General features: G+C 46.7%; 1 long non-coding RNA gene across 1 annotated transcript; it reads left to right on the forward strand.

Moving 5' to 3' along the window:
- The first annotated feature begins 4,322 nt into the window (after positions 1-4,322).
- Positions 4,323-13,019, forward strand: LOC132652323 (uncharacterized). The gene is made up of 3 exons (XR_009589829.1): positions 4,323-4,898; positions 5,205-5,485; positions 12,652-13,019. It is a non-coding gene; the product is annotated as an uncharacterized LOC132652323 (long non-coding RNA).
- The last annotated feature ends 6,412 nt before the right edge of the window (positions 13,020-19,431 follow it).

Below are 19,431 nucleotides of genomic sequence, written 5' to 3' on the forward strand. Positions count from 1 at the left end.
TATTTGCGAACCATAACTGGTTGAGGTAGGGGGACATTATATGACGTGCAAGATTCCTTTTCGAGAAATGTGTGTGTGAATTAAAATTTTCTTCGGTTTGCTTTACCAGCCAACTTTAATGAGAAACTCACTTTTTTTTCCCTTTAATTTTTCCTTCCAGGACTTACTGGGGAAAACAAAATTGTGCCCCTTCCCCCATTCCATTCAGGCAGAGCCTAGTTTGGTTTCTAGAGGTCTGAGTACCTTCCCCCTCTCACCACTCACTCCCCTCTCTTCAGCTTTGCTCCTACAAGCTGTATTTTTAGTTGCTGTATCATCTGGAGTTGGAGGCTGAGGCCACTGCTCTGTGCTGCAGAAGCAGAAGCAGTCACTCAATAGGGTGGCTGAAATTCTTTACAAGGTCAAGGCTTAGGAGTTTCCATGTATCGTGTTTGAACATCTGTGCCCTGTTGGCATGCCATGTGCTGAACAGGAATGGAGAATAACTGTGAAGCCACAAAACTTCAAGAGTAATGCCAGGGGCTTCTACACCATCCCTGGGCCTGTAGAAAAGCTCCGGGGAAAGACATCAATGGTCCCCTGGGGCAGTGATGCCCAACAGGCAGCCAAGAAAAACCATGCACAAGTAAATATCCCCAACACTTCTCCATTTCACTCATGTGGCCTGTAGTGCTCTGGAACCCAGTGGAGATAGAGCATCATATGAAATGAAACCTGGAGCTGAAGAGATGGCTCAGTAGTTAAGAGGCACTTGCTGCTCTTGAGGACCTGAGTTCAATTCCATTGCCCACATCAGGCATCACACAACCATCTATAACTCCAGCTCTAACGTCTTTTAAGGCCCTCTTCTAGTCTTTGAAGATCCCTGTCCACAGACACAAACAAAGATACATAAAAGAAGAAAAATAAAACAAACAAACAAAAAACTATCAAGGAGAGAGAAAACTACAGATATTGCTCACAAATGTAGTTGCAAAAAAATCTTAATTATTAGCATCTTTATTCCAACAACACACACACACACACACACACACATCATGCTTATATATTCACCTAATCGAGAACTACTCAGCAAGTCAGTCAGCAGTGGCACACTTTAATCCCAGCATTTGGGAGGCAGAGGCAGGCAGATCTCTGTGAGTTCAAGGCCAACCTGGTGTACAGAATGAGTTCCAGAATAGTCAAGGCTACACCAAGAAACCCTGTCTTAAAAAACAAATAAAAGAAAAAGTAAAGAAAGAAAGAAAACAACCCAGTGATAACAAAGAACAAACTACCAATATCCATAACAGCATGCACAAGACACAAAAATATTAATACTAAACTGAGTCAAAGAGACTGGGCTACAAAGTATATGTGCAAAAATAGAGATGTGTGCCTCTGTTCGTGCAAATTTCTGGAGAAGAGCATTCAAGCGCCAGAATCAGATCAGCCTGGGGTGGAAGGAGGAATGAGGGGTGAGGGTGCCTGGACCATGAGCAGAAAGTGTGTACTGACCATGGCGGTCAAATAGTGCTCACCTTCTTCAAATCTCCTCAAAATGGAATAAAGCACAGATGCCACTGATTGCATGTAAACTGGCTGAAATTTTATGTAAAAACTCATGACTCGGGGGCTGGGTTTGTAGAGCAATGGTGGGTCACATGCCTGGCACACATGAGGCCCTGGGCTTGCTCTCCAGTACCACCAAAAAGGAAAAGCTTTGAAACCAAGCTTATGTAATGGGGCCTGATATTTAACAATGCCACAGTATTCAATGTAATTGGCCTGAAGAGGTCTGATCACTGAAGCAAAAAATTACTTCCAATACCAAGGACTCTCTGATATGGCTACAGAGGAGTCTTAAAGGTATGGACAGCATAAAATAATTAACTAAACCAGCAGAATTTTTCTATGTTCCAAGAACTACCAAGAAGGTACACTGCATCAAAAATCCAGTCTCTGAAACTGGGTAGAGGGGCCTGTCTTACAGCGTGAGGACCTGGGTTCAGATCTCTAGAACCTACATTTAAAAAAAAAAATTAGGTATAATGGTGTATGGTTGTAAGCCAAGCTGGGGTCAGGAGTTGCAGCTCGCTGAACGACAAGCCCAGCTGAAAAACTGGTAACCCCCAGGTTCAGCCACAACCTTGTCTTACTGGAGGCCAGGAAGACATCTGATATCAACATCTGGCCTCCACACACATGTACATGCACATCTGTACACATATATATACACCCATATAAAAGCGTGGGCACACACACATTCCACAAGTATGATGTTGTCTGATGGTTCCTAAAAAGCTAGACTTCGAGTCTCACAGGGGTTAAGAGTCCCTTTTCAAATCTAACATTTTCTTTTCTTTTTCTTGGCCAGGCTATCTCATTGGAAGCTTCTATAAGCTGAGTGAGGTTCTCAGATGACAGAGAGCAAGAAATGGTTATGGACTTTAGTCCTATAACCACTTGGGCCCAGATTCTGCCAGCAACCTGAACGGGACTGGGAGAGGTTCCTTCTCCTGAGTCTCAAAAAAAGGAGTCTTGGCCCACCTGGGGTGGGTCTGTGAAGACAGATCAGGCCAGCTGCCCATCCACTTTCAAACAAGAGGGCTTCGTACTTGCCAAAGTGGAAAAAAGAGATCCATCTTAGTCATTTAAAGATGTTGGCATTTTATTCACTCTGCAACCTCACTTGATAGAGATCTGTCATGTGGAAGGGCAGGAGAGCTTTGTTGTTAGACTTGCATGGAGCGTTTCTGTTTGCAAGCCAAGGGCTCCAAAGAGTTAGTGTTCTTCTTTGCCTGTTTGCCTCTTCCCAGACAGGACCTTAGACCGTGAACAGACAGCAGTATAAAGAACTCTGAAAAAATAAAAATGGAGCTGTGAACGAGTGTGGCCTCCCAGCAGACATTTACTCCAATATTCTTCAACCCAAGGGGAGACCAACGGGGAACCACGATTTTAGAAAGAAGCTGCCCATCCAAAGAGTAAAAAGGAGATATGTTTTCATATGTTTTCTTTGGAACATTTCTGTTGGCAGCTGTATTCATTTGGTTAATGGAATATTCTTGACTCATTAAACAGGCTCATTTAGGGGAAGGAACCACGGCAAGTGGGGAAGGAAGTAGAGCCAGCAGCTCCCCCTTGGCATAGACTCCAAAAGTGGTGCCTTCTCATCAGCCCTCACAGATAACATGTTGACAGGATGGATGGTTGAATCATGATGAAAGACACCAGAGAGAGCAGAATGAGGGGAAGGCTGCCAGCCTCCAGGGAAGGAAGTTGAAAGGTGGGGCCTCTGTTCAGTGCCTCCTTGGCACCTTGGGCTGAGGGGTGAGGGATACCGGTCAATGCCAAGCCCTACCCCCAGGCCGATCATGTTTGCACTAGGCCCTGGCATTAGCACTGTATCTCATCTGCCAAGTCTGCTGGTTCCAAGAACCAGCCCAGTCCATCTCCCAGGACACGTGTCTGCATGGCTTTACAAGAGAGCTCTCGATCTCCGACCTCCACCTCAGAAATGTGTGCTGGGCAATTTCTATTATTCCCCCAAATCACTCTAAGCATGAGTTCAAATCTTCGACACATGTGCATGGCAGTGGAAGCAACTGACATCCCAGTGTGCACTAGGGTCAGGCTACAGACCCCAAAGCCTGACCCTAGCAACCATTTCTTCCAGCAACCTCTCCAGACAGCGCCTCCAGCTGGAGAACAAGTGTTTAAATATATGCGCCTTCGGGGGATATTTTATCATACATCCAAACTGCTTCCTACCACCATGCACGAAAAGAAAAAGAAACAGCTTTGGAGTCTTCAGCATCCCTGATCCAAAGGTCTTCCCAAGAAGGTAATAAAATCGGTTTCTCAACTTGGAGTGGAAAGAATAAAGTTTACTGCAAAATGCTAAGGTGGAAGTTAGTTTTTCCAAAACTAAATCAACTTTCAGAAATACAAACACAAACAGTTCTGTTAAAGAAAGCTATCCTTTTTCCCTCCTCACACATGTGAATTTCACCCAACAAAATTATAAACAATGGAGAGACATCCCTGAGAAGGCAGGGAAGAGGCTAGAGGCTTTGCCATTTCCTTGTTTTGTTTATCCTACTCCAGAAAGCGGGGCATGAAGTCCCATAAACCCCTGCAATCTAGAGGCTAAACCGTATTTTATAAATTGCACTTTATGTTAAATAAACAAACTTTCCAAAGTACTGTGATTTGTCAAGGAAGAATGTGAGTCTGGATTTAATGAGCCTCAGATGTCCCTTGCTTTGAGGCGGTCTGAACTTGACCATGAATGGAAAAGTCTAAAGCCCTGGAAGGTATTCATATGTGTGGCTGTACATCTGTCTTACTGGAGACTTTCTTCTTCGTTTACAGATGGATTCTCTAGCCCGGCGATTGTAGGGCTACCCAACAGTGACCAAGAGGCTCATCCAAGTGAAGGTTCATGGGGAGAGCTTGCAATAGCCTCTAGACATAAGAAGCAAAAGTCACTTTGCCCGGGGATTACTCTGAACAAGTTTCCCCCAGGAACGCCCCTTCCCTGTTCATATTCCTGTTCTTTCCTCCACTGACAGATTTCATCTGCAAACAGGTTCATGTGAAAGGCTCTTCCTCCCTCAGAGGCGGAGGTGCCTCCCCCTCACAGTCTCAAGCTATCGCTTATGACATAAGCATGCAGCTGACACACATGCCACAGAGCTGCAGAGAAGGTTGAACATTAAGCTCTGGACTATGGGACCAGCACGAATTCTCTACATCCTGTGGGGATTCCAGAACTCACCAAGCTAAGCTCATGAAAACCAAGAGAAGACCGACCAGAGCGGAGCAGTCAGAGAGACCTGAAAGATAAGCTGGTTCCCTGGACTAGATTCTTGAACCTGCTTCTTAAGTTTCTTAGATCTGATGAATGTGCCATGGTAATAAAAGATGTTAAGGATAGAGTTTAGATGAACAGGATACAAAGTCCCTCTGTGAGGGATGGAGATGTGGTTCAGCTAGTACAGCCCATGCTTAGCATGTATGAACCCTAGATTACATCCCTAGTGCCACCTAAACTGGATGCATGCCTGCTATCCCTGCACTCAGAAGGCGGAAGCAAAAAGATCAGAAGTTCTAGATTACCCTCAGCTAAATAATGAGTTCAAGGCCAGGTGGGATAGGTGGAATCCTGTCTCAAAAGTGACAACCACGAAATCCCCATTAACTTTTTTTTTTTTTTGCAGCTTTTCTTTAATCCTAAAACTACACAAGTATGAAAAGCTTTAGAAACATGATTCTGAAAGGATTGGCATCCAGGGTGGCACCCAGAAGACGGAAACCCAGTGACAGCAGAAGACACAGAGCACCCTGGCATTTCTGACGTGCTATGCTCAGAGCCAAGCATTGGCCCTCCATGAGTACTGAAGTCTCACGACAAATGTGTGCCGTGACAACCAATTTCTGCAGCTTCTCTCGGAGAACGGAAGCGTAGAGGCGACACAACTGGCCCAAGGTCACACAGCTGGTAAGGGCAGAAGGATTCAGGCTTGAAAAGAATAACTCCAAACAGTACTTTTTCTTATCAGCTGTGCAGTAGCAGCTGGCCCCTTCCCCAGCCCCCTCTTTAAAACCATTTTTCCCCTTCGAAAGACGGGAAATGTTTCCTTGAAAGGTAGCCTAAGGGGCTAGGACAGCATCCGATGAAGGAGTGAAGCCATTATAGGGCTCTCATTTAGGAGGCTGAGGGATGGGTGTCGTTCCTGTATCCTTCCATGGTTTTAGATGAGAAAAGTAACCCCTGAACATGATGAAACAATAGAGAAAATCAAGCCCTGTCAGTACATCTGAGATATATGCTAGGTATACCTTGGTACCCGCTAGTTCACTTCGAGGGAAAAAATACAGTTTCACTCATCAGATCTTCTACGGTGGGAACTGTGGCTGCCTTTGGGACTTTGTGGAATGACTGAAAGTTGAAAGCCGAGCTCCACACAAGGGCAGCTTCCCCAGAGAAGGTTAAAGGGACTCGGGAGGATTGGAGATGGGGTCTGGACTCACGATCCTTAGCTGGCTGTAGAGGCTGGACAGGTTCTGGCAGCATCCCAGTGTCTTTGGATGTGTGGGTGTGTAGCTGTGGAGGCCAGAGGCGTGGGATCATCCCAGGGCAAGAACTACAGGCGCTGTGGGAAACCCCAGGTGGGTGCTGGGAACCAGAACAGGTCCTCTCTGGGAGTCGTCTATGCGCGTTAGTACTGTGCCTACCTCACCCAGACCGCCCTGAAATTCACAAGAGTCAGGCTGAGTTAGGAGCACACTAGCATGTCACTGTCCTAGCTTTCCTCTCCAGCACCACCTAAACCAGGCAGTGAGGCTCGTGCCCGCAACCCCAGCACTCAGGAGGTATAATCCATGCCTAACAAAAAAAAAATACTAACAGGAGGCAGACCAACCAGACTGTCTCTGAGCGTCAGTAGAGATCAGTGAAGAAATAACAAAGTCCGAGGGTGGCTAGGAAACTCTCAACTACAAGTAACAGCAGCAATAACAAGTCACTATAAACACTGTCCTAACCACTACGAAAAGTGGCGTCAAAAATATAAAGACATAAGCCGGCGACTGTGGCACACGCCTGTCATCCCAACACCCTGGGAAGCAAAAGCAGGTGATCTCTGTGAGTTCGAGGTGGTCTACAAAGTGAGTCCAGGGCAGCCAAGGCTACACCGAGAAACCCTGTCTTGAAAAACAAAACAAAACAAAGACATGCATTCCCAGCATTCCAGGTCTGTGTATACATGTGTGTGTTACAGGCTGTCCAACCCAAGTTCTCACACACGTGTGGCAAGTTACCCCCGAGCTACAGCCTCACCCCAAAACATGTACCTTTTAGAATCCTTTAAAATATATGTGTCTATGTGTGTGCACACACGCACGTATGTGTCCCATGGCATACGTGTATAACGTTAAACATGTATGGAAGTCAGACACATGGAGCCTCCTTTCACCACGTGGGTCCAGAGATTGAACTCAGGTCAACTTTATCATTAAGCCATCTTGCCAGTTCAAGATTACTTGTATTTATTTATTTGTTTGTTTGTTTGTTTGATGTGCATGAGTATTTTGCCTGCATGTAATGTCTATATACCGCATATGTGCCTGATATCCCAGGAGGCCAGAGGAGGGCATTGGATCTCCTGGAAGTGGAGTCACAGACAGCTGTAGACAGCCATGTGGGTACTTTGATTTGAACTCAGGTCCTCCAGAACAGCAGTCAGTGCTCTTAACTTCTGAGCTGTCTCTCCAGCCCCAACACAGTATTCTCTATAAGACATCTGAAATCAGAGAGTTTCAGGATTCATTCTACAACTCGTTGTTTTGTTTTATTTTTTGTTTTTGAAGGCTGTGGGTACATATTTGGCATAAAGCCTTCTTATACTGATAGACATTTACTTCAGATCACAAGATAACGAGGGCAGCCTGAGCACGGGCATTCCTGGAGGCCGAAATGCAGCCACAAAGACAAAAGCTCCTTCTTTATATGTCCCGCTGATCTGGAATGGATGTCCAGCTCAGGCCTCAGGGACTAAACTAGGCTGGGTCTCTGCTCTGGGCTAGTTTCCCCACAAACTGTTCAAGGCTCTAACTCTAAAGCGGGAGAGTATCTGACAATATTTGGTCATAAAGAGGTTCCTCTGAGGTTGTGAGGACGGACCTGTCCTAGCTGGTTTCTTTGTGATAAAACACTGATCAAAAACCAACCTGGGAAGGAATGGTTTATTTAATCTTCTGGGTTCCAGTCCATCCTCCAGGGAAGCTAAGGTAGAAGGAGCAGAAGCCATGGAGTGGGGCTGCTCTCTGGGTTGCTCAGCCTGCTTTCTTATACATTCCAGGACCACCCACCCATGCCTGGGCACAGCGAGCTCCACCCTCCCACACTGATCATTTTCATCTAGGAAATGCCCCCCAGACATTCCTACAGCTTACTGATGCTGAGAGTTCCTTGACAGAGGGTCCCTCTTCCCAGGTAACTCCAGTCTGTGTCATGTTGAAACTAACCAGGTCAGGCCCTAACCTGCTGCATCTGCTGTCTTTTTAAGGAGAAAAAGTCTAAAAGCACATGAACATAGAACAGGCTCTTGAAGAAGGCAAGAGGGTGGCTGTCTAGACAGCAGAGTGAGGTCTCATGAGAAACTGACAAAGATGTCTTAATCTTGGAGAAAATTCATTCCTGCCACATTCCCCACCAGCTCAGAGTCAGTTACCACCACCCCAACAATCTAACCAACACAGGCTCCTGGCTGCAAAGGACAGTGTGACAGGAGGACTTAAGGTGGGGCCAGGAGTGGTGTGGCCCTGGCTGGCCTGGCGTTTACCATGTGACCATGAACTCACAGACATATTTCACTATGAAAACCTAATCTTCCAGAGGGAAAAATTAGAGGTAGGTATTTCTGTGGCCCCAGAGGCTCCAACATGTGGGATTATGAGCTTGATGAATGATTGAATCAACCAATGAATGAATCAATCAATGAGGGAGTGGATGAAAAGCATGGTCTTTGGGCTCTTATGGATCCTTCGTTTTACAAATAGTCCAAAACCAGCAACCAAATAGCTCTTCCTAGATGGTGAAGTCTCAGCATCTTTAAGTCAGTTAAGGACTAAAATCTTTTCTAAAGGGCTTCACACAGTAGGATAGCTACATTTATGAACTTAAAAAAAAATTCTATTAAGATATCTTATTTCTAGAAGTGCTTAACATGACTGATAGTTAATGAATACTACACGGGCAAGTGAACAGAAACACACGGCATAAAGTTCCACTTCCAATGTGTCATTTATTTTTCCTTGAAAAAGTTTTATTTATTTCCAGGAGTGGTGGCGAATGCCTTTAATCTCAGCACTCAGGAAATGGAGGCAAGTAGATCTCTGTGAGTGCAAGGCTACTCTGGTCCACATAGCAGGTTCCAGCTAAGTCAGAACTACACAGAAACCTTGGCTCACCAAATAGTAATACTAACAGTAATTAAAATTAAATACTTATCTAGAACGTTTGAGAGATTGTCTCACTGTGCACTCTGGCCTGGAGCTCACTAGGCAGGACAGACTGGCTTCAAGCTCACAGTCCCCTTGCTTGTCCCTCCTTGAAGATGCTGAAATTACAGATGTGGGCCACCATGGCCAGACAGATTCAGGATTTAAATGTAAAAAAAAAAAAAAAAAAAAAAAAATTAACGAATGATTAAAAGAAAAACTCAGCTTATAGAAGAGAATGTAGGCAAACCCGAAAGTGTGGGCGCGAATGCATTGCAGGGTACATACAGCGCTTGACTAGCATTCCTGGGGCCCCGAGTTTGATCTTCCAAGCATCAGAAAAACGAATTAAATTACTCAAATACAAAAATTCACATTATTACACATTGTTAGGAAGGTGCACTACGACTAATGCTATATGCCTAGCCACAATTTTTAAATTATTAACAGGACAAGAAATTCATAAAAAACAATGATAATGGATTAAGTTTGGAAGTGAGGACAGTACCTATGACCCAAAGAGGTTATTTTTCTTAAAAGAAAATAAAATATACAAAGAGATTTTCAAATTAATAAAATGTAGACAAAATAGTAATTTGAAAACGACCAAACTTACACGTAAAGGATATTCTTAGCGAGAGAAAACCATCATTATTTAAGAAGGTTGGACCCAAAAGGCAGGTGGCACTCTAGTTACTGCCCAGCCTGCTGCCTCCTTGCCTCAACTCCCCCCAAAAAAGGAGGAAGAGAGAAAAGGTTGGAAGCCCACTTTAAGAGAAAATTCGTGTAGATATTAAAGCTGTGGTAAAGCCGGCAGGTTTAAAGGTTTGATGGTGCGTTCACTGTGCCAACAGCCAGGCACTCGTGGGCACCACTACTGCAGTCTGAAGTGGAATAGCCTCTATTTACTACCTCTCAAAACTGTCATCATCCGGGCGCTTTAACATTAGAAAGGAAACTACCATAAAAACACAGGCCTTGCCGGGTCGTGTCCCAGCACTCAGCATGCAGAGGCAGGTGGATCTCCGTGAGTTCGGGAACAGCTTGGTCTATATATGGCGTTCCAGGACAGCCAGGGCTACACAGAGAAACCCTGACTCGAACCAAAAACAAACAAACAAACCAACAAATAAACAAGACTTGAATATAAACTTCAGACTCTATGAGGATTGTTCGCAATAACGCAGAGTAAACATGAAATTTTTATTAATAGGGAGTTGATTAAATACACTGGTATACTCACAATAAAATACTAAAGACCAATTTTTATGTAAATCTAAATTTATCAAAATGGCAACCTCTCAGATGTGCTAAAGGAAAAACAGCAAGCTGTAGAGAAAGCTGCTTGGACTGATGTTCCGGTTTGTGTAAGTGGGCAGTGGTGGTTGCAGGCCTTCACACAGAACTCAGCAGGCAGAGGCAGGTGGAACTCTGAGGTAAAGATCAGCCTTGTCTACATACTGAGATTCAATCTTTAAAGAGGAGGAGGAGGAGGAGGAGGAAGCAGCAGCGGCAGCTACAGTGGTATGCTGGTCTCCTCACAGGAACTTCCTGGAATAATACACAAAATGCTGTTACTGTGGTTTCCATCTGGAAACGATCTTGTTTGAAATTTTTACTGTGATTGTGAATTTCTTTAGTAAGGAAGAAGTATAGTTAAAGTATAAAAAGCCACACGCTGCTTCCTCGGAAATTCCTCAAATGGGGAAAATTAAACTCAAAACGTTAGAATTTAGCACTTCCTCCCGAGAATCAGCTTTAGGAGGAGAGAGAGGGAGGGAGGGAGGGAGAGAGAAAAGGATCGACCCAACAAAATCAGAGTCTCTGGGAGGAAACTCTGAGAGCTGGGCTTGGATGTAGCAGAACCTCGAACCCGGGTCCCATTCTCTTCCTGACTTTAGGGGCAACGGCAGCAGGGGAGGGGAGAGGACAGCCTGGGAAGGGAGAGAGGCATCAAACAGATGCAGGGGCCTGGGGGTCAGGATGTTGGCAGCGGGAGCCCACCCGGGGCGCTGGAAGCCAATTGCGAGTGATTTAGGAAATCGCAGGCCTGGGGCCGCCGGCAGGAAAGCCGTGATTAAGGGCGAAGAGAAGGGAGGAGCACATTTGGGACGCAGGCCGGAAGGGGGCAGGAAGCTGCGCTCATAAAACAATCTGACAATTACGTGTCAGTGGAGGAGAAGGGCTCTGGAAATTAGGGGCTGCCTCGGGCAGCAGTGAGCCGAGAGAGGAAATTCTGCTTGGTGCCAGGTGTTTGTCCTTCCACGTTTTGGGTTCAGCCTGGGACTATGGATTTTAAACTCACGTAAAAGCGATTCTCTGGTGCCTTTGTACCCCCTGGGGTTGGTGGTGGTATGACCATGACCTCCCATCTCCCAGCCCCCGCTCCCCTCCCCCTGGCACTGCTGACCCAGCCAGGTGCTCACCCGCAAAAATCTGCAGTGTGCCCAGGCCCGGACAGGTGAGCAGCTAGCTAGAGGTGGCCAAGCAAGAGTTCCGCAAACAAGATGTACTGTTTCCAGAGCCTCACACTCCCAGCGCCCCTTCCGTTTGGGTCTGAAGGGAAAGGCATCCCAGACAGGCTGCTATCCCAAAGCAGGAGCTCCTCTCACTGGGTCTGTGAACCCTCCAAGAACCACCCCTGCCCCTGAAATCACTGTGGGATTATGATACAGATTTAACGTTCCAGATCCACCTGCAAGCCTCTGCTGAACCCTGACCTGACTCCTTGTGGGTTTGCCTCCGGCAGACACACTCCCTCAGACCTTCAGGACCAGGAGTGTCCCCAGCCTACACATTTGACACAGTACTAGTGAGATCCTACCCTTCCTCTCGGACCCCACCCTAGCCAGGGAGATCCTCTCTGAGGCAGGGGAATATATGTTCAGAGGCTCAAAAGAGAATCTGAGGTCCCGGAGGCACCCAGGAGACCATGGGGGTGCTCCATTGCCTTGATTCTATCAAGCAGTACCAGTGAGGCCTCGATAAATTACCTCACCATTCTAGCAACTCTGTATGGAGCAAATGACACTCCAGGGCCAGACTTCAGTCCCCTGCCTTAGATGGCACAAGCACTGAACGCTCAGTCCTTCTTTGTTCTCAGAAGGCATTCCTGCTTTCCAGGCCTCTTCCTTATTAGACTCTTCCCAAGTCACAGAGAACACAGGACTTCCCCCTCCTCTGTCTGTCATGCCTTGAGCTCACTTGACTCTCCTTTAAGGAACTACACCCGCTAATGATGCTCCCTGTTAGATTTTTATAGGGACAGGTGATCTCCTCAGTCACTCAATTACTCTACATTTACTGGCGACACATGACTAAGACAGGCCACATACACAAGACCAGCTGGGATTCCAGGCCCAGGTTCTAGCTTTGTAGTTTTGGGTGAGTAACTTCACACCTTCTAACCTTAACTTCCTCATCTAGAAAATTTAGGTTTTTGTTTTAACTGGTGCAGGTGTCTACCAGAATAATGTATAATAACTACGTGTCTAGTTTTGGGTGAAGTTAAGTGAGAGCTGCTATCATTGTTTAATGTCATCATTCTAAAATGTGGACAACCCAAACTGGACACAGTTATTCACTTACAACTGAACAAGCGGCCACAGTCATGAGAAACAGGCAGACAGTTAGGTAAAGAGGATGTTTATGTGCCTATTTCAGGAAACGTTTTGATGAAGCAGAAACTGGAGCGGTGAGGAAAACCGATGAAGAGTTATTAAAAGTCTTCCTCTTCGTGAATGTCATAGAGGAACAAATGCTTGGTAGGTGAAAAGAAGAACGCAGGAGACGGTCGCAGAGCAAGGGGAAATTCTGAAGGCTGAAGAGTTGTATAGTTTCTGTTAACCAGTAAGTTTCTTTAGAGACTTCTCGGTACACACTCAGCTCCTTTCCAATGTCTGGCACTACCTGAGAAGACTTCTACGTAATGGATACCATCTCTGCGACCCAGGCTCTTTGCCAAATATAGAGAGATTCCCATCGGCCCCTGCGTTGACAATAGTTGATTAAAACATCACTCTATATACAAATAGGTAATTCGTTCTTCCTGTTTCCTACTATACTGATCGTAAGACTGTATTAGTTTTTAACAATGTGTCACAGCCCTGCCCTGTGTCTTCAACACAGTAGTCACGTAAGTTCTTGGTTCCATACAGATCTTCCTTAGAGTCTCCCATGTTATATTCACCAACAGTTCAGCGAGGCATTCAAATAAAATATATAAGAGGCCAGGAGGGGGCAGTGATGGGGCAGGGCTTGCTGGAGAAAGACAAACTGCTTATCCTAGATGGCTTCAGGACACACAAAACATTTGGATTGAGCCCAGGAGAGGGTGCTACCCACTTCCAAGACAGATGATGCTCCAGGAAAGCCTGGCAGGGCCTGTCACCTGAGTGAGGCTGGGGCCAGGCCTCCCAGACAGCCCTCGCACCACCACCGCTGACAACATGCCACTTGCCAAAGCCTCCTTGGATACAAAGCACTCCTCTTCTATTCCAGATGGGCAGCAGGCAGGAGTCTAGGGAGCATGAGAATGGCAGCAGAGCAGATGCAAAGAGGACACAGAGACAGACTTCAGGTTCTTGTTTCCTTCCACAAAGGGACCCAGCAGCTGCTGGGCCTCAGCGGCGGTGTGGGAAACCCTCTATCACCTATGCTGCTCCCGGGGCATGCCCCGAAGCCACATGTTCAAGGAGGCAGAGCTAAGCAGGTAGAAAAGCATGGGGCCTGAGGAAGTCCTGACTTCTTTACTTTCTCCAAGTCTGGCGCTCTTCCTGAACTCTGAGGTGTGTCTGGAGGAATGGTCTGTGCCCTCTTTGTGACATATTGACGCTTCTTTGCCAAAGAGCCTCAGCCATGCCCCTCTTCTCACAAGAGTCTAGCCTTTCTGTCTGCGCCTTAGCTGGTCATTATCATGGCTGCCTTTACAACAAGAGGGTGGAAGTGATGCCCCATCTACACAAACAACAGAAAAGCTAAACACTAAAGCTGACGGACCACCTCCTCATTTGTCTTTTGAAAGGAGAAGTGTCCTGCTCTTTCTGAACAGAAACACGAATAACCAAAGAAATGTGGGCAAGAAACAAGGGTAATGTCCAGCTGTGGTCCCCGTGGGGCTCTGAGTTAAAAGCAGCCTTGGCTGTGCTGCCGGAGGAGTAAACCCGGAAGGCACTGTTTATGTACTTCGATGCTTTCACGCTATCAGATGCAGCTCTGTGGCTGCCTCCTACCTTTTCCCCCCGGCAGTTGCCTGGAGTGCGAGACGGATCTGTTGTAGCAATGTCTTTAACAACACAACTGCCAGCAAATGTCTACTGATGGGAAGGTGATTAAATACATTCTGGTACGTCTACTACGGAATGGAATACCATGCAGACAGCACACATACACCATTTTAGAAAAAAACAGTTACAATATAATCAGAATTGATGAGCAATAGAGCGTGTGGTGCACACCCATGATCCCAGAACTGGAGAGGTAAGACGGTGGCTGCTGGTTCTTCTTCCCCCACCCCCAACTTTCTGAAGATTAGCTCATCATCTCTCCCCCACCCCCCACCTCCCCCACCCCCACAGACAGCACAGGCCGGAAGATCATCCTGCTTTGTCACAGATGTCAAGGAGGCCGGGAGTTATTTAGAGACAAGTATTGCTGAAACACTGACATTGAAGACAGTGTGACATCCTGGAGTTCCCCCCCACCCCCATGCTCTTCCCACACTGACACCGGCTCTAGAATCTTGAACATAATAGGTAGGATATACTAACGATGGCGGGACAGGAACCATGCCATTCCCACAATGGCTCTGCAATAAACGTCAATGGGATACAGTAGAACTGGCCTGTGATGTCATTCACACACTATTTCCTGTGAATGAGACAATCTGCACTGGAATAGCGGGCTATTTATGCTATGGGAAAAGCCCGTGAGGCTTCAGGTTCAGAAGGCTCCTTGCGAAAGGAATTTGCCAACTGATTATAGTGGGTCCCTAGGGAGGACCACAGAAGAGGTAACAGTCAGGGAGGAACTGGGACTGCAGAACTCCCCAAGGTTAGGATGCCAGAGTCTCTGCTCCCAAGCAGGCTGTGGCTGGCTGTCCAGTTCCCGTCTGCAAGCAGCCTCTAGAGCCACCTCAGCAAAGAGGACCCGGCCCTCTCCTGCCCAGGCTATGCCTAGAATTTTCTGACAGACTTCCTACACATTGAGGGCTCTGCCCTAGGAATGCGGAGGAGGGGGGCTCTTTTATGTCATCTTGCCTTGCTGGACGGCCAGTCAGCAGCAAAAAGCCAAACGTTTGAACTCTGAAGTTAAAAAAAAAAAAAAGTTACTTTATGGTTCTTCGATCAATAAATTGCAGAGGGTACAGAAATAAAGAAAAAGAACATTAGCAGGAAGGCAACAGACTAAACAAGGCCCGGGCAGATGACTCAGAGTGGACTCTCCAAGCCGGCTGGCGGACTTCCCTGGGAACCTTGGAGCACAGGAGCTTCCGGCTGGAGGGTCCTTGGTCATTCAGGTTCGGCATCTGCATCACTTGACATTGACCCCCCTGGCCTTATCTTCTTGGGCCTTGGCTAGTGCTGTGGTCATCCTTACCAGTGAAGGTCACAAGTTGGCCCTTCATCCTCATCTATGCATTGGCCTAGGTGGACTCTCTCCTACAGCTTTGACAGTTCCAATACACCCCCAACACCCACTCTTCTTGCCTTTCTCCCAAGCCGCCTCCCACTGCACTCTCTACCTCTCTAAATGGCCATGGTGTCTGTGAAATGCTCACTCTGAAAGCCTTCTGCCCTCACATCCCACTTCAGCCCCCCCCAACACACACACATTCTATGGGCCCTGACTACATAGCATTTCTAAAATCTACCACTATCCCTGCCTAACTACATAAGCTTTTAAAACTGCCCTCAGCGACTGGAGAGATGGCTCAGCAGTTAAGAACACTGGCTTTTCTTCCAGAGGACCTGGGTTCAATTCCCAGCAGCCACATGGAAACTCACAACTCTCTGTAACTCCAGTTCCAGGGGATCTGACACTCTCCTAAGACACAAATGCAGGGAAAACATGGATGAACATAAAAAATAATAATAATAATAAATGAAATTATTAAAATGGCCCTTAGCAGGGGCTTTGGCTCTGAACACCTCAAGGGCTTCCTTTCACAAGGAGCAAAAGCTACAGCACAGGCGTCACTTGCCTCTTCTCTCTGACCAGTCCTACTATAACCTCCCCCTGCTCACTGGCTTCACCTCTACCTCCACGCCAGGGCCAAGTAGGCATCGTGCTTAGGGCTGTGCGCTGAGTTATTCCCCTGTCTGCAACCTTGTCCCCTTCACCCTGCTTTCCTTGTACTTTACTCTAGTTGACGGAAAATGCATTTCCTTTTTCCAGTCTGTCCCTCTCCACTGGAATGTGAGATCCACGGATACAGCATTTTTTCACTTGAGAACTGCGCCTGGTACAGAGCAGACAAATATTTTAAAAATGAATAATGCCGCATGTGGCCTAGTTAACATGAAGCTTAAATCCAAACAAACAGCAACGGTGATGGAAAACCTGATTACCTACAAGAACACGTGCTATGTCTTTTTTCAGAACCGACCTTCTGAAAAGCAGCTGTGGGGCTGGCAAGATGGCTCAGAGGGTAAAGGCACTTGCCACCAAGCCTGATGACCTGAGTTCAATCCCTGGGACCCACAGGGTGGAAGGAAAGAACAGACTGCCTCGTTGTTTTCCAGTCTCCACAGGTGAGCCATGGTAGGCATGCCAACCCTCCCCCCAAATAAATGAATGAACAAATAAATTTCTTTTTTAAAATACTTTTTTTTAAAGAAAGAAAAGGAGCTGTGGACAAAAGGGAGTAGGGTATGCACAGGAGGGTCAGGAGTTCGAGTCCAGTCTGGCCTACACAGTTGGCAAATACTAGCCTGAGCTACACTTGGAGACCTCTTCTCACAAACCTCAGAGCTGGGGCTACAGCTTAGTGGCACACTTGCCTGTTTTAAGCACAGTGACTCTGGAGTCTCTCGCCCATCCCCATCCCTTCTAAATCTTGCATTCTATACCAAAGACATGTATTTCCATTCTTACATACTAATACAAGCTCTGCTTTTTGTGTATACATGTATATGCAATGGTACATGTGTGCCTGTGTGTGTGGAGGCCAGAATTGATATCCAGTGTCTTCCCATATTGCTCTGCACCTTATTCTTTGAGACAGAGTCTCTCTACCTAAACCTGGAGTTCACAGACCCTGCTAGATTGGCTGGCCAGCAAGCCCCCAAGAACCCTTTGAGTCTGCCTTCCTTTCTAGCACTGGGATTATGGAAGTACAGTCATGCCCAGCCATACTGGGCCTTTTATGTGGGTGCTGGGGACTGAATGCAAGGTCCCATGCTTGTGTGGCAAGCATTTTACCAAACGAACCTCGTGTGCAGCCCTAAAGGATGAGCAGCTGGGGCTGAAGGTGAGGCTCAACTGTAGTGCCTCCCTGGATTCATGTCCCAGGACCAGGGTGTGGGGATACCAGGGTGGGGAAGGGACTGTGCCACACGCAGACTTAATGGTCGGTAACGTGCTCTGCTGAGTGGCCGGGACACACCTAGTCGACGCAGATGAATTCTCCCCGGTCTCCGAAATCAAATGTCTGTGATTCTTTCTAACCCGTCCTTGAATCTGTGGCTGTTTCAGCGCACCGCTGACAAGCAGCGTGTCTTCAGTTTATTGGAGTTGGGGAATGTTCCATGTGGATTCCTTGGTTGACAAAGCTGAATGAAAACACAGAGCTCCTTAAAATAAAAACAGACGAGCTTGGAAATCGCGGGGGATTCGGCTCTTGCTATCCCTCGTGGTGGGAACCCACACTGTCACTGCAGTTTCCTATATCCTTGGCAGGACTCCGTGTCCATTTGGAATAGTAATTCCCCAGCTTTCAGTTTGGGAAGGAAGGAAGGAGTCAAATGCATTCCACCGGAGTGGCTCGGCAGAATCTCAAAAAGCCAAAGCTTAAATGTCCATAATCTCCCAAAGGGAAGAAATGGTTCCTGATGACTCCCGCTGGTTAAGAATCTGCCAGGGCAGCTCTGCTGGATAAGATTCTGGTCCCTGCGTTAGGTGCTTTCCCTGCCCCCTTACACATCAATTTTTCAAAGTCCAGGCCTTTCAAGCCTGAGACTTCTAAGTGCACATCTGCTCTGTTCCTCCTCTGCTTCCACGTGCCTCCTGATTTAGAACCTGGAAACTGAGAGGCAGGCCACCAGCTTGCCCTCAGAGGTTCTAATCTGCTGTCACAGAAGGGTAGGACTCTGTTAGGGTGGAAACAATAGGTTAAGAGGCTTCCTCTTAAGGGTTGTGGAGCAGCCTGGCTGAGAGGCATGTCACCAGGGAATGACACAATCCTAGGGGTGCTGAAGGCTGACAAAGCCGTGACTCTGTGGATTCTGCTTCCCTCACCTCCACTTTTGGTTGGAACAAAGGGAGTTGCGTGCGCACAGTTACATTCCACAAGGAAGTCATTTCCTCTTCCTGTGGGAAGGGCCCCCCCGGGTGGGGGAGCAGAGGAAGAGTCTACACACCACAGAAATTCAGGACTGTGGTGAGACCACCATATCCCCCCTCCCTCCCAGGTCTCTCCGCTCTTCTCTACTTGATGCAAACATTTTACAAAGCTCTCGCATCCCTTGTAAAGATACTCTGCTTTCTCCAAAAAAATTATGGAAGGATTTTAATTGTAGTTGGAATGTGAGGTGCCTAAGAGGGGAACTGGCTTTTCACAAATTCTAGGAAATGGTCTGCCACTGAACTACACCCCAGCCTGGAAGAATTTTTAAATTTCCCCTCCAAATTTATTTGGCTCCGAGGAACTAATGTCTAAGAAATCCTTAGGAAATGAGAAAATCCAAGGTACAGATTGTTTTCAAATGCAATAAAGCTTTAATGAACAATAAATATAAGAACTACTTGAGTAGAAACAACGCTAGCCATTGTAAGGATCCAGACAGTCACTAATTTAAATGCTGCTGGGTTTATTTTCATACACTAGAAAATGTATTCATATTTCATAAATACATTATATTTACAAACACACTGAATGCAGTATTTCTCCCCCCTCCACACCCCCCTCCCCGGTGATAAACTATTTTCCATGCGTGCTTAAAACCAATTGGCTCTGAGCTCTGTGCCCACAGAGCCTTGCAGAAACAGCAGACTGGGAAGTAACTAGTTCTGTCTCTAAAGCAAGACTAGTAACCATAACATAGTCTAAAAAAAAAAAAAATTACTGCAAACCCCAAAGAGTGAACACAACCTGAGCAGAAAGTGGGTTCCATTAGGCCACTCTTACCAGCCAGAAGGCTCTAGGATTAGCTGGTTTGCCTACACTCTTGTCTCCCTTCTATAGGAAGCAGTAATCCCACCACAGTGGGTTATATTTTTCAGGCC

Source organism: Meriones unguiculatus, chromosome 2 (genome assembly GCF_030254825.1).
Source record: "Meriones unguiculatus strain TT.TT164.6M chromosome 2, Bangor_MerUng_6.1, whole genome shotgun sequence".
Lineage (NCBI taxonomy): Eukaryota > Metazoa > Chordata > Mammalia > Rodentia > Muridae > Meriones > Meriones unguiculatus.